The 14,600-nt window shown below is 41.4% G+C and overlaps 1 pseudogene; it reads left to right on the top strand.

The window, feature by feature from the left end:
- Nucleotides 1-13,125, top strand: part of LOC108258206 (zinc finger protein 721-like) — a 38,214-nt pseudogene extending 25,089 nt beyond the window's left edge.
- Nucleotides 13,126-14,600: the final 1,475 nt, after the last annotated feature.

Genomic DNA, 14,600 nt, shown 5'->3' with positions numbered 1-14,600 from the left:
ACCAAGGAATGACATTGAGCTAGAGAAATTACCTTTACCTCCTCTACAATCAAATGTATTTTAAATTAACCCTTAATTAATAATCTGTATAATAAACACATTTTTTAAAGTTGATTACTCATAAAACTTAAGTTTTTCCAAATAGTATGTCCACATTATTTAAAAGGAATTTAAGTGTTATGTACTTAATTGCCATAATTATGAACATAAGTTTTCAAATTGACAATCATTTTTAAAGTTTCACCGCACCAATTAGATTTTCTCCAGTAGAATGCAACCTTTAAACCAGGAGAAATTACTAACTTTAAGTTGTATAATAATAGTACTTAAAATCCAGTGTGATTTACAATACAAATCTCATACCTAACATCTTTGCAGGTTTTATAAACATAAAAGCATGACGGAAATGAGCCATATAGACAAAAGAAGAAACACTCTGCGTCTACTACTTTTATCTCTCTCATAGAACTATCCACAGTCCAAAGGCTGCTAATTCTGCTCAAAGACCAAACTGACTACAATACAGCTAGAAGGCTATATGTGTGAATGACAAAAGATTTTTTTAAAAAGTGTCAATACATTAAATAAGATTACACAATGTAGTTGATATTTAGACAAGCAGAAATGTAATCATGCTTTTCTTTAACATTTTGTGTCTATAACAAAAATGAAAAGCCCTCTCTAGATGAGCAGATTTGTCAAATGAAACTTTATCATTCTTTTCCACTGCTATGGTAAACTAGAGTAGATATTCAAATTACACTGCTAAATATGACTAGCATTAGCTATGTGTAGTAGTACAAAATAGTCCATCAACTGTATTAGCAGGTGTAACCTAACCTAGACACGAGCCCACTATTGGTCATATTCCAATTGAGAATATGTCCCCAAATCATTGCTTTAGTAGAATTTATTTGTAAATTAAATGATATTCAAATTGGAATGTCCTTTGTATAGTATTTGTTCAGTCTACAGGTCCTCTAACACAGTCTTAATTGCCTGAGTTTGAACAGGCATGTTAAATGGGTAGGGGAGGGGACTTGAAATTAGTAACTTGAAGTTATCAAGCCAATTTAATTACGTTACTACAACTTACATTTTGTTTTAAATAATTAATGCAGAAATTTGAGTTTAAATTACACACAATATTAAGTTGATGTAATTATCAACATTATGCCAACACAACTCATCAAAATAATGTTTACAACTTTAAATTTAACTAAATCAATAAATTAGAATTTTTATCTTGCAACCACACATTTAATTTAGATTGTGGTAATAGATACCCTGAATTACTTTTTAGAGTGCATATCCCCTGTCTATAAAAAGCTAACACTCCTGAGACTCTCCTTTCCCATAGATCAGTCATTGATCTTGACAGATGAAGGTTAAAGATATATGATTATTGTCAATAGTAAACTTTAAATCCGGTTCTGATGCATTCTCTCTCTCTCTCTCTCTCTCTCTCTCTCTCTCTCTCTCTCTCACACACACACACACACACGCGCGCGCGCGCGCGCGCACACACACAGAGACATATATTGATTAATTTTGATAATGCTCAACAGAATGCCCCAGCAGGAGACGCTGTACCTCTCAAGTGCACAGTATTCATCAAGACAATATATAATATATGAAATTCTTGCAAGTTTATTCAGAATCCACAACATGCAGTAAATCCTGTCCTTTTTATGGATACCAGTACATGTGGGAGTGGAGGGCAAACTGCTTTAAGTTTAAAGCTTTAAGACACCGAAATATTGATATTCAGGTCCCATTAAGTAAAAATTTGTTAAAAACAAATATAAACGCAAATATTAAAATGTAGTGGCAATAGAAATGGGACAGAGAACTCAAAGAAAGGCAACTATAGAGTATTCAAAGCAAGTTAATACAGAGGATAGTCTATAATAAACCAAACGAGGATACAATTATTAATCGTCTTAGAATAGGACATTCAGGTCTAAATCAGTCACTATTTATAATAGGAAAACATGAAACAGGGTGATGCATATACTGCAGCCAAATAGATGCAGTGGATCATGTGTTTCTTCACTGTACAGCATATGAAAATGAAAGATCTGAACCTAAAGGAAAGCTACTTAATATGAGTGTAATCAACATTACAGTGCAAAGTCTACTAATAAGTGGTTAAGGACAAGGGAAAGTGTATACTGCATTATTCAATTATCAAAGATTAACAAGCTTTTATAACAGTTGGAAATATACCCCATCCCGACTGGCACCCTGTCCAGGGTGTACCCCGCCTTGTGCCCGATGCTCCCTGGGATAGGATCCAGGTTTCCCCGCGACCCTGAAAAGGAGTAAGCGGTTGAAGATGGATGGATGGATATACCCATCCCCTTTTTTTCTTTCTTTTTTAATACCGACGTTCGCTGCTCCTATCCAGTTGGTGGCGGTAATGGACCAAAAAGCAGGTTTACCAACCGCTAAAAACCAATCTTTAAAAGAAGAAGAAAGAGACGCTGTAAACTCACAACAGAAGAAGAGTATAGGCGGTGTTTCACCCCGAGTAAACAGTGGATTTTTGTCACTGAGATCATCTTTTCTACATGGAAATATTCCTGACTGGTTTATATACAATTACAGATTTGATCGATTTAAAAACAAGCTTGTTACTGTGTCTGTATTTGAGGATGTTCACTAGGTTCTCCTTTAAAACCTGAGGTAAGTTTAACTAGCTGAGCTGCTCGGCTAATAGTTAGTGACTGAATCCCAAACCTTCGAAGTGCAGTACAGAGAGAATGATACAGTGGCGTATTAAATCATTTTTTTATTCTCCCAGTTTTCTTTTAAATGAAAGCTTCATAATTTACATGAAGTATTTTAGATTACAGTGGGTTATGCTTATGATCAGAGCCTCCTTTTCCAGAAACACCATTTAGACCTCATAATAAGACCTTATTATGGAATCAGCAGGGATACGACCGTGTTCTTCTAGAAAACCTCCACACACTCCTGGTCCCACTGACTCACAGGTAACATTTATCTATATGTGTGCAATTAAACGTAACATTTTTAATAACTAAGAGATTCACCTGACTGCGTGAATGTTCTTCTCTTAATCAGCTTCCATCCATGGTAGGTTGCATGCTCTCCTACTAATCAAGTAAACCATGTTATTATTATCTCTTCAGTATCCTCATGGACTATATGTTGTGTTATACCACAGTTAGTTTCAGTCTACTAATTTGATTGGTCAAGTGACATTCCAAGAGTGCTGATATTTATTATAACTGCACTGGGACACTTCACTGTGTGTATCACTCCACTTATCTGTGTTTGCTGCATAAATTACAAATCTAGCAGTAGATCATTACATTGAAACTGTTACTACACTTACTACAGGCTGTCAGTTAGTCTGTGTGTTACACGGCAACATGGGAAGCTCTATCTAGCTGTGGCTGTTTTGGGAATTATTTCCATTGACAGTAAAAATAAGCCAATATTTGGCCATATTGTGTCTGAAATGTTAGCTACTTGATATTAATTTCTTATTAAGAAAACTGTCACATAAAAGCAAGATCACACTCGCAGTTGTACTGCTGTACTGAATATTGGCACTGCTGTGATTACCTGCAGCCTTGTGTCTACGGCCGAACCACAGCCGTGCCAATATTCTGTATAACAGCACTTTTGCTTATGCAATATCGCTTAATCGACTTTCTTTTGTAAATAAGTATTATTACTCTTTGTTCATTAGCTTTGTGGGGATGTGCAGACAGAAAAATCTACGTCTTCAGATGGAGGGACATCAGACTCTGTAGAACACATCACCTATGTGAACCTTCAAAAACATGTAAAAAAGGAAGAAACTGTAGATGAAGAATACTTCTGTAAGTCAACATGGCACATTACAATCCAGTCTAATATTCAGTAATACTTTTTCGTCTAATCTTATTTTATGAATGAACCACATCACTGACTTTTCCCCATTTATATTTTGTACTTCACTTTTTTAAAGCGACACCAGTCTCTGTGGGACACATCACACCTGTGGACCTACAGAATCATGTGAAAAAGGAAGAGGCTGAAGATAAAGAATATCTCTGTAAGACAACAGGGTGTATTACGGTCCAGACTGGAACTCAATAACTAGGGGTGTAACAATACATGACACGTGACACAATGCATCAGGATGCAAAAATGTGGTGATCTGCGATGCTGATATCACACATTTCCGCATCGTATTAATTATTGCTCATGCAGTTGCAGTATTTGAACATCAGAGGTCCCAATCTGCAGATCCCATGGAGTTAAAATACTGTATATAGAGAGCATACTGGTCACATGATCACATTCTTTCTTGCAGAGAGCAGCGTTACCAAGTTGGGAATCATCTGCACTTGAAAAGTGACTGATAGCTCTGTATCACAATTACTGACACGTTATGTTATACAGTTACACCACCACATAATAACCATAAAAGGTCTCTTCAGCAGTTTTCATGACACCAGCCCTATGCATCTGTGATCTTTGGTGCCTGAAAAAGAATTTGGGAATTTCTTCAAAATTTGGAGCTCTGTTTCTGGCTAAAATGACACCTCTGGGCACTGCTGCAGAACTAATTATGTTTCAATCGATCATTTTCCTGTTTCCCAGGTTATAGACTTTGTTTATCAGTTTGTACAGGATTTCTGAAGTTTTTTTGTTATTGTTGATGCCAAAAATGCATGATTGTGCTGTGGCTTTTTTTAAAAAAAAATTGTGATGCAAGTTGCAGAGTATTTTGTACTTTTTATGCGAAAACTACTTGAAATGACGAAATTGCAATTACTCTAAACTGTTTTGCACGGTCTTTCGCAGTGATGCTTGTTGGTAAATGAAACCTTTTACCTGTACTCATGTTTGACCCTTATGAATCGATGACGTCACAATGGCACATTTCACCCAAATCTGCAGTAATAAAAAACAAATAGCAAGCTCCTCTGAATATTGTGGAGTTTGCTTTATTTTGTGTTCATTTCTGCAATCATGAAATCCTGGAGGAATTGGTTTATGCAAAAAGATTTTTGGGAGAATTTATACATTTATTTAGTTTTAAGGTATAGTGACTCTGTAGTACATTTTGTTTTACAATATTAAACCTTTTGTTTGTAAGACAAAAATGCACATTGATATGATTCAGAAATAAATAGTAGTACTCTTTTCAGTCGTAGTATTCCTCCATTCAGATTTTGTTTAAAATATTGTGACAATGTCAGAACCTAGTATCATGAATTGAATCAAATCCTGTATTGTTACAGCCCACTGAATAACTATTTGAAGTCTTAACTAGGCTTTATTTGTGACTCGACTAGACCTCATAGATTTACTTGAGTTGACAGTATTTAATTGTAAATCTTGGAATTTCAGATGCTGGGACATCAATCTCTGTGGAAGATGTACACCAAAATAATGGAGAAAGGAAGCAGGTAAAAGAGGAAGAGTCTGAAGATGCCGACAACATCCATACAAGGATAGACTGGGGTTGAGTAACACTGCACTTTAATTCTCATTCAAACTCTTGGTATACTGCACAGTTTATTAATATCAACATTTATTGTCATGCAAGCTCCCAGTCAGGAAAGACCTTCTGTATCATCTGTGAAATCAAATGTCCTCCACATTCAGGTGATCTTCAGCAACAGTGGTAGCTGTGAGGCAGTTAGACAGCTGGCAGTTTATTTTTGCCTTTCAGTCAGTTCACTTGATCTAACACAGGATGTATGGGATACCAAGCTTTCACCACCCTGCTGAAGACAAGATGTTTTCATGCTTGTAAGGAAGGTGATGTGTGGTGACATAGAGGGTCATGTCAGCTATACAGCTGTCTTTCAGTTTTTGCACTTTTCACCTCTTTGAGGACATTTTTGGTACTTGCTTTTGATACTCTTGTTTAGAATGATAATATACTTTGTTGAGTCTTTTTATGATAATGTGCTTAAGAGTGTCTGCTGGATTTTGAGCCCACTGTGACAAGCCTCTAAACTCATTTCTGTTTAGCTTGTTTCTTTGATGTGTGCTCGGGGTAGTCCTTCACTGCCTCGATTTTTTTTATTATTATTTATTTATTTATTTATTTATTTATTTATTTATTTATTTATTTTGCTTGTGGCTTCAGCATACCCCGGCCAATACAGTAGCCCAGGTACTGTGCCTCGGTCAGCCCTAGGTGGCATTTCTTGGGGATGGCTGTCAGCCCAGCCTTCCGGAGTTCCTTCAGGACCTCAGAACAGGTGGTCCGACCAAGTGGAGGAATGGATGACTATGTTGTATAGGGAGGCGGCTGCGAACATACAGTGTGGTCGAAGGACAATGTCCATCAGCCACTGGAACGTTGCGGGTGCCCCATGTAGCCCGAAGGGGAGAACCCGGAACTGCCAGTGATCGGTGGCCATGCAGAAAGTAGTCTTCAGTCTCACATCCAGTGCCAGCGTGACTTCGCAGTAGCCTTTTGTTAGGTCCAGGGTAGATATGAACCAGGCCCTCCCCAGTCGCTACATGAGGTCATCCACTCAGAGGAGGTGATAGCTATCGAACTCTGAGACCTGGTTCAGCTTCTGGAAGTCATTACAAAGCTGCATACTTCCGTCCGACTTCGGCACGATGACGATGGGGCTGGACCAGGGGCTGTTGGACTCCTCTATGATGTGGTCTCGCAGCATTCGGCCAACTTCTTCCTCGATAGCCTTGAGCTAGGCCTCTGGGACATGGTAGGGCCACTGTCTTACCACTACTCCTGGATGAGACTTGATCTCGTTGTGGACCAACTGCGTCATTCCTGGGGAGGTAGAAAACACAGCAGAGAATTGGTTCACCAACTCCGTTAGCTCCTGTCTTTGTGTGGGGGTAAGATCTTCCTCCAATTCTACCAAGGTACCCTTGCCGGGATCTGTGTCCAGAGCCATGTACGCCAGTACTATCGGTGCTGGTTCTACTCACTTCTTCAGCAGATTCACGTGGTAGAGTTTTTCCTCTGCTCGTTTTCCGGGCTGCTGCAGGTGGTAGTTGACGGTTTCACTTGAGGACTTGTATGGCTTCAAGAGCAATCACTCCACGGAGACTGCTCTGCTTTCCGTCACTGAAGCCTTATGACTAGCAAGAGCAACCTCTAGATCATCTGTCCTCATCCTACTTGACCTCTCTGCTGCTTTTGACACTGTGAACCATCAGATCCTCCTGTCAACTCTTTTCAGCCTGGGCATTACTGGAAAGGTTCTGCGCTGGGTGGAATCCTATCTCTCGGACAGATCCTTCAAGGTATCATGGAGGGGAGGTATTTCTGAAACTCAGCAACTCACAACTGGTGTTCCACAGGGGTCAGTTCTGGGTCCACGCCTCTTTTCTATCTACACAACATCTCTAGTGCAGGTGATTTGAGTCTCATGGCTTCTCATATCATTGCTATGCTGATGACACCCAACTCTGTTTGTCCTGCAGCCTGACGATCCATCCGTCTTCGCACGCATCTCTGCTTGCCTGTCGGACATCTCGGTCTGGAGGAGGGAACACCATCTTAAGCTTAACCTGGCAAAATCTGAGATTCTTGTCATCCCAGCCTGTCCCTCAATCAACCACAACCTCACTGTACAGCTCAGCTCACTCACACTCATGCCAACCAGGATGGTCAGGAACCTTGGGGTGATTGTTGCTGACAGCTTGACCTTTACAGACCACATCTCAACAACTGCAAGGTCCTGTAGGTTCATCCTGTACAACATCAAGAAAATCCAACCCTACCTCACCGAACAGGCTACACAGATACTTGTCCGGGCTCTAGCTATCTCTAAACTGGACTACTGCAACTCACTGCTTTCAGGCCTCCCAGCCAGCTCCATCAAAGCCCTTCAGATGATTCAGAATGCTGCAGTGCGCCTTATCTTCAACCAGCCCGAGAGATCCCATGTCACACCCCTCTTCATCTCCCTCCACTGGCTTCCTGTAGCTGCCCGCATCAAATTCAAGCCCTTAATGCTCACCTACAAGACCTTGTCAGGAACAGCACCCTCCTACCTCCACTCTCTCCTGAAGGCCTACGTTCCCTCTCGCAATGTGCAATCGAATAGCGACCGACGTTTAGTAGTTCCCACTCAGCGTGGTGCAAGGTCCCTTTCCAGAACCTTCACGCTAACTGTTCCTCAGTGGTGGAATGAACTTCCATTCTCAATCCGGACCGCAGAATCTCTCACCATTTTCAAAAAACAGCTAAAGACCCACCTCTTCCGTGAACACCTAACCAACTCATTTTTAAAAAAATTAATAAAAATTGCATTTACACCTCTACTCTGTGCACTTTGCTTCTTCTGGAACTCAATTAAAAATCTTGTATGGTAGCACTACTTGTATTGTTATCTGCATGATATATCGCTTTGCTTGTATTTTTCTCATTTGTAAGTCACTTTGGATAAAAGCGTCTGCTAAGTGAATAAATGTAAATGTATGGGCCTTGCCACCGGGCCAGGAACTTGCAGGCGCTACTGGGCACTAGTAGAAGGGATCAGGGGTGCCGGCAGGGGCTTCCTGGGGCGGTACGCTGACACTAAGGGCACCGTTGACAAAAGGCCCGGACCTCTGCGTCCATCCACGGCCAGGTGAAGCGGTTCTTCAGTTTTTTCCCCCGGTGTTTTTCGGGCCCCCCAGGTGGCCCCCGAGCAGATCAGTATGGGCCAGGTGCAACAGTGTTTGGGTTCGGGTCTTCGGAACTACCAGGTGGTCCACGTTTTCCCTTCTGCCTTGGGTTCGGTGGTATAGCAGGCCGCCCCTGACTAGAAAGTAGGAGGTGGCTAGCCTGTGTTCTGGGTTTTGGTCGACCCCCTCAATCTGCCGCACCTGGGCCCAGCAATGCTTCAGGCAGTCGACCTCCTTCTGCTCCCAGCCGAAGTTCCCCTGCTGGCTCACCTGTTGAAATATAGACGAGAGTGGGTCTTTGGGTGTGTGTGCCTTACCTTCGGCTGGGGCGTTCCCCTTGCCCGGGCCATGTAGGCCGGCCAGGCTGGGGCCTCCTTCCTTCGCTGGGCTGGTTTTGGCGGGTCTGGAGTGTGGGGGCCCCCTCCAGTCAGCCCGGAGTCTTGACCCTCCTGCGGCGTCCCCGATCCAGTTTCATCGGCCTGGCCTCCTCCTGGGGTGTCCAGTAGCTGAGGTGTTTTCGGATGACCTCTTTTCTTTCGGCAGCACGCTGGCAGTCGGGCCTACGTAGCGGCCCCCTTCCGGGCGGACTATGGGGTCGCTGCCCATCCCGGCCGAATTCCAAGAGGGGCAGGGCGAAGGAGTGCCTCAGGGTCTTGACTGCTCCAAGAGGACTCCCCACCAAGGGTGGAGGGGCCCTCCCCATCATCCATGTTTCCCTGATGTGGAGCTAACTTCAAAAACCTGGCACTGCCTCCCCAGCCAACAGTGCACACATTCCACACCATGCCTCGCTATTGCATGACACATCCACAAACATCACTAATGTCTGAAACCCTGGCCAATCTGTCCCAAGAATTAGTGGATGGGTGACGTGAGGACTAACTAGCCTCCACTTTGTGATTTTTTCCACAGGAATTTAATAAAGCTTGGCATAAGCGGATAATCTTGAATATCCCTATGCACACACCTCACCTTCACTAAATGTGCACTTCTCAAAGCCATGCATTGAATCAGGCTTTGATGGACTGAGGTCTGAATACACCACAACGATAAACCTTCATGCCAGAACACTGATCCTGGAAATTCGCGACTTCCCCGCAGCACCAACACACCTGCCCGAGCTTTGTCCCAGCTGTGGTGGGTACGAGATATTCCCCCTGTGAAGAGAAAGACGACTCTTGGGGATACGTTGGTGAGGCAGGGGAGGAGAGTGGTGGTGGGAACCAGGTCTGGGGGTGCTGGTATCCGGGGAGAGGAGGGGAGCAGAGAGACTGAGTGAGAAAGACCAAGGACACCCAGATCAGGAGCCGCCACAAAGTAAACCTCTGCCAGATGCATGGCTTCATCCAGGGTTGCAGGCCAATAGCCCTGGCCCAATTACACCATTCCTGATGGGGGTCGAGCGACAAATTGCTCCAGTACCTCCAGTTCAATGAACTGTTCTGTGTTCCGCTCCTCCTGCTATCAACCACGCCTGACAGGAGTCCGTCAGCTTTGAAGTGCAGCTGCTGTTCATTGCACAGGTCGAGGAGTGCTTGGTGTTGGGTTTGTTGGAGAAAGGTGAGGGATTTGACTATCTCGGTGAGTGGGGAGGCTTCCGTGGTGGTGGCGAAGTCTTCGTGAATTCCCAGGTTTCGGCACCACAGTGTTGGGTGAGAGAGTGGAGGAAGATTTGGAAGGCAAGCATAATTTTATCCGAGCTGTGCAGCGCTCTTTCAAAAACTCGATAAAAACGGCACAATGACTGGAAACAACTTCGTCCGGACTCTGTTTTTTCAGGTTCAAGTTCACACTTCTTTGGGTGTATGTGTGTCGCATGCTCCACCGGCTATATCGCCGTCTTGCTGTCTCTGATTATGGCAGTTACTAAATGTGCAAAATAACATGCATGCATAAACTGGCAGTAATAAGACTAGGGTACTAGACAGATTTAGGCAAAACATACAGCACACTACGAAAATAAGTCCTTTCAAGATATAGAAAATACATGTGTCGGCACATTGATAAAGGATGGCAGTTGATCAGCTTATTCAAAGAGGTAATTGAATGAATACATTCATCATAGGTATTTGATAGCACAGAGACACACAAACAAAAACTATAACCCAGTATTCCCCGTATCCAAGGTGTCTTAATACAGTTCATAATATGAGAGAGTACATGATATAAGAGAATTTCCTTTTAGTCAGCCTATGCTTTTTTCTATTAAATAATCCAACATCAAATGGTCACTCTTGTCTGATAATAGCTGTTGTGGAAATAATACAATAAGGAATCCACAGAAGCAGGAAAATTGTTCAAAAGCATAAAAAAACTTAACTTTTTTATTGGGGCTGGGGTTGTCCCTATTTTTCCACATGAAAGATTGTAACCTTTAATCGATGTCATGGTTAAAAATATGATTCCACTAAATATATTGGTGAAAGAAGGATTATTCCATGTAGATTTATATAAATATTTTAAATACAGTGTGGATGTATATATGTTCTGAATATTTTAAACAATAATGGACATTTGCACAGTCTGCATTATTTAGAAAAATATTCTTTAAAAGCTGTCTGTATTATGAAATTCTGTATTGTGATCATTTGTGAGATCGATCAATCGATCATAGAAGACTTTATCATGATAACATTTTTAGCGATATAACCAATGTGGCATAGTTAGCCTAGTAGGGCTACTAGAACTTGCCTCAATCTGTATGTAAATCCTGTTTTTTCTTGTGGCCTTGTTGGGATCCCTTAGAAGCTACTAAAAAAAAGTTTAAGATAGAGGATGTCTTTTATATATTTACATTTCAATTCTGTGCTATGTGACTTGGTTATCCATTCTCCCTACATCTTCACCAGAAGTTATATTTGTCATTTGTCTCATTTATAATCTATAGAGCACTGGTTACATTTTTTATTTTTTTTCTAAAAATAGTTTAACTATTTTCACAATGAGTTTATTTCTAATACTGTTCATTTTCTGCTCCAGACATGGATCATGCCCAGGTACAAGTTTTCTCCTGCTCCTGGTGTTCACTTACCTATACATCTCAAATTTACCTCCACAAACACATCAGAAGATACCACTATGAGGAATACGAGAGACTGCTACAGTCAGGAGAGTTAATAGACATGAACACGATCACCGCAATAAGCTCCACTATTGAGCAAACAGCCGCCATTACACTCAACAGTAGCTCCTCTAATAAACAAACGCAGAAAGAAGTCTATCCCTGCTCACAGTGTGGGAAGAGTTTTACTGTCCGGCGTTATCTCAGACAACACCAGCGCATTCACACAGGAGAAAAACCATATCACTGCTCAGAGTGTGGGAAGAGTTTTATTCGACAGAGTGACCTACAATCACACCAGCGCATTCACACAGGAGAAAAGCCGTATCACTGCTCACAGTGTGGGAAGAGCTTTAATCACCAGAGTAACCTACAAAGACACCAGCGCATTCACCCAGGAGAAAAGCCGTATCACTGCTCAGATTGTGGGAAGAGCTTTACTGACCAGAGTAAACTCGGACAACACCAGCGCATTCACACAGGAGAAAAGCCACATCACTGCTCAGATTGTGGGAAGAGCTTTATTCGACCGAGTGTACTACAAAGACACCAGCGCATTCACACTGGAGAAAAGCCATATCACTGCTCAGAGTGTGGGAAGAGTTTTAATCACCAGAGTAATCTACAAAAACACCAGCGCGTTCACACAGGAGAAAAACCGTATCACTGCTCAGATTGTGGGAAGAGTTTTACTGACCGGAGTAAACTCGGACAACACCAGCGCATTCACACAGGAGAAAAGCCGTATCACTGCACAGAGTGTGGGAAGAGCTTTAATCACCAGAGTAATCTACAAACACACCAGCGCATTCACACAGGGGAAAAGCCGTATCACTGCTCAGAGTGTGGGAAGAGCTTTATTCGACTGAGTGTACTACAAATACACCAGCGCATTCACACCGGAGAAAAGCCATATCGCTGCTCAGAATGTAGGAAGAGCTTTAATCAACAGTGTGATCTGCAAAGACACCAGCGCATTCACACAGGAGAAAAGCCGTATCACTGCTCAGAATGTGGGAAGAGCTTTAATCAACAGTGTGATCTACAAAGACACCAGCGCATTCACACAGGAGAAAAGCCGCATCACTGCTCAGAATGTGGGAAGAGCTTTAATCAACAGAGTCATCTACAAAAACATCAGCGCCTTCACACAGTAGAAAAGCTGTAAGAGTGCTCAGAATGTCCGAAGAGATTTAATCAAAAGAGTAATTTTATACAACACCAAGTTGTTCACAGCATAGTTACTGAGTTGAGATTTACTTTTTCAGGTGCCTTTAACACCTGAGTGCTCTAGCATGGAGTCAGAGACCTGCACTGTATGACCTCTAAATAAAAAAAAAAAAAAAAAAATTAAAGGCCATTTTATTCAGTGGCCTTTAACAGTCACCATGATAAGGTATGTATACAAAAGTTGTATGCAAAAGTTTGGAATCACTGAGACATTGTGTTGTTCTTAAAAGTAAATCAATTTATTTTTAAATAAAATTGTAATTGTTTTTAATTTTAATTAACAGAACAGATATACAGATATACAGTCTAGACATTGTTAATGTTATAAATGATTATTATAGTTGGAAACAGCTGTTTTTAATGGAATATCTGCAAACCAAAGCTCATTTTTGGCAACAATCACGTCCCTGTTGTAATTCCATTGTATTAGCTAAATATATCATTAGAAACATGTATCATTGTGCAAGTATAATAACACAGCTGAAAGTAGTTGTACTGTGTAAAGAAGCAATAAAACTGACCTTCCTTAGGATACTTGGGTTGCTATAGCATCAGCACTTTGTGGGTTCGATTATGGTCTCAAAATGGCCAAAACGAAAGAGCTTACTTTTTTCAGAAACTCACCAGTCTATTGTTGTTATTAGCAATGAAGGCTATTCCATGTCAGAAACTGGCACTAAATTGAAGTTATTTATAAATGTGTGTACTACTCCCTTCACAGAACAGTACAAATGGGCTTTAACTAGGATAGAAAAAGAAGTTGTACTAAGTAAGGTGTTTGGCTCACCAAGAACGTCATTTGTGAGGTGCAGAACAAATGAAAAGATGTTGGAGTACTTGATGCCATCTGTCAAGCACGGTTGAGGGAATGTGACGGTCTGGCTGTGCTTTGGTGCTGGTAAAGTGGGAAATTTGTAAAGGGTAAAAGGAATCTTGAACATTGAAGGGTATCAATCCATTTACAGTGCCATGCCATATCCTGTGACAGTGTTTGATTGGAGCCAATTTCATCTGTTTAGTGGAGTCCAATAAAACCAAGTGAACTTTTGTCTTACATGATGAGATCAGTAAACATACCATCTTGTGCACCTCTGAGCAATTTTATCCCAAACATTGACTGCGTTTGTTGGAGCTGTAGAGCTCCTCGACCACACCCAAGCCTAAACATGACATAACGTTTTGATTTTATGCAGGTCTTATGTGTGTACCAAGTTTTGTGAGTTTCCACACATGACAAAGGCCTACAAAATGGGTGAATGTGTTAAAAAAAAAATAATAAAAGATTGTGAAAAAACATTCCAAAACAGTATGACTTTAGCACCTCCGGTGCTCGGGCCCTAATAATAATAATAATAATAAAAAAAATAATAATAATAATAATAATAATAATAATAACGAGAGGTCCTTCTGTCACGGGGGGGCCCTCGCACTGGCATGCAAGTGCAGGAAAATTTTACACAGATCACACACATTGTGTCTACACATTGATTTAGGCGAATTTCAGGTAAATCGAACAAACCTTATACTAGTATATCAAAGTGCAGTGCACCTACTTTTCCATATAAGTGATGCTAAAACTAAAAGCACAAATGTCAAATGCATGTAATCAGGACTTGCTATTGAGTAATTACATTAAATTTGCAGCCCATAATTCAAACCAGCACAGAATTATTCACGC

Source organism: Ictalurus punctatus, chromosome 25 (assembly GCF_001660625.3).
Source record: "Ictalurus punctatus breed USDA103 chromosome 25, Coco_2.0, whole genome shotgun sequence".
In the NCBI taxonomy this organism is placed as follows: domain Eukaryota; kingdom Metazoa; phylum Chordata; class Actinopteri; order Siluriformes; family Ictaluridae; genus Ictalurus; species Ictalurus punctatus.
This window is presented reverse-complemented; position numbering and strand designations above follow the sequence as displayed.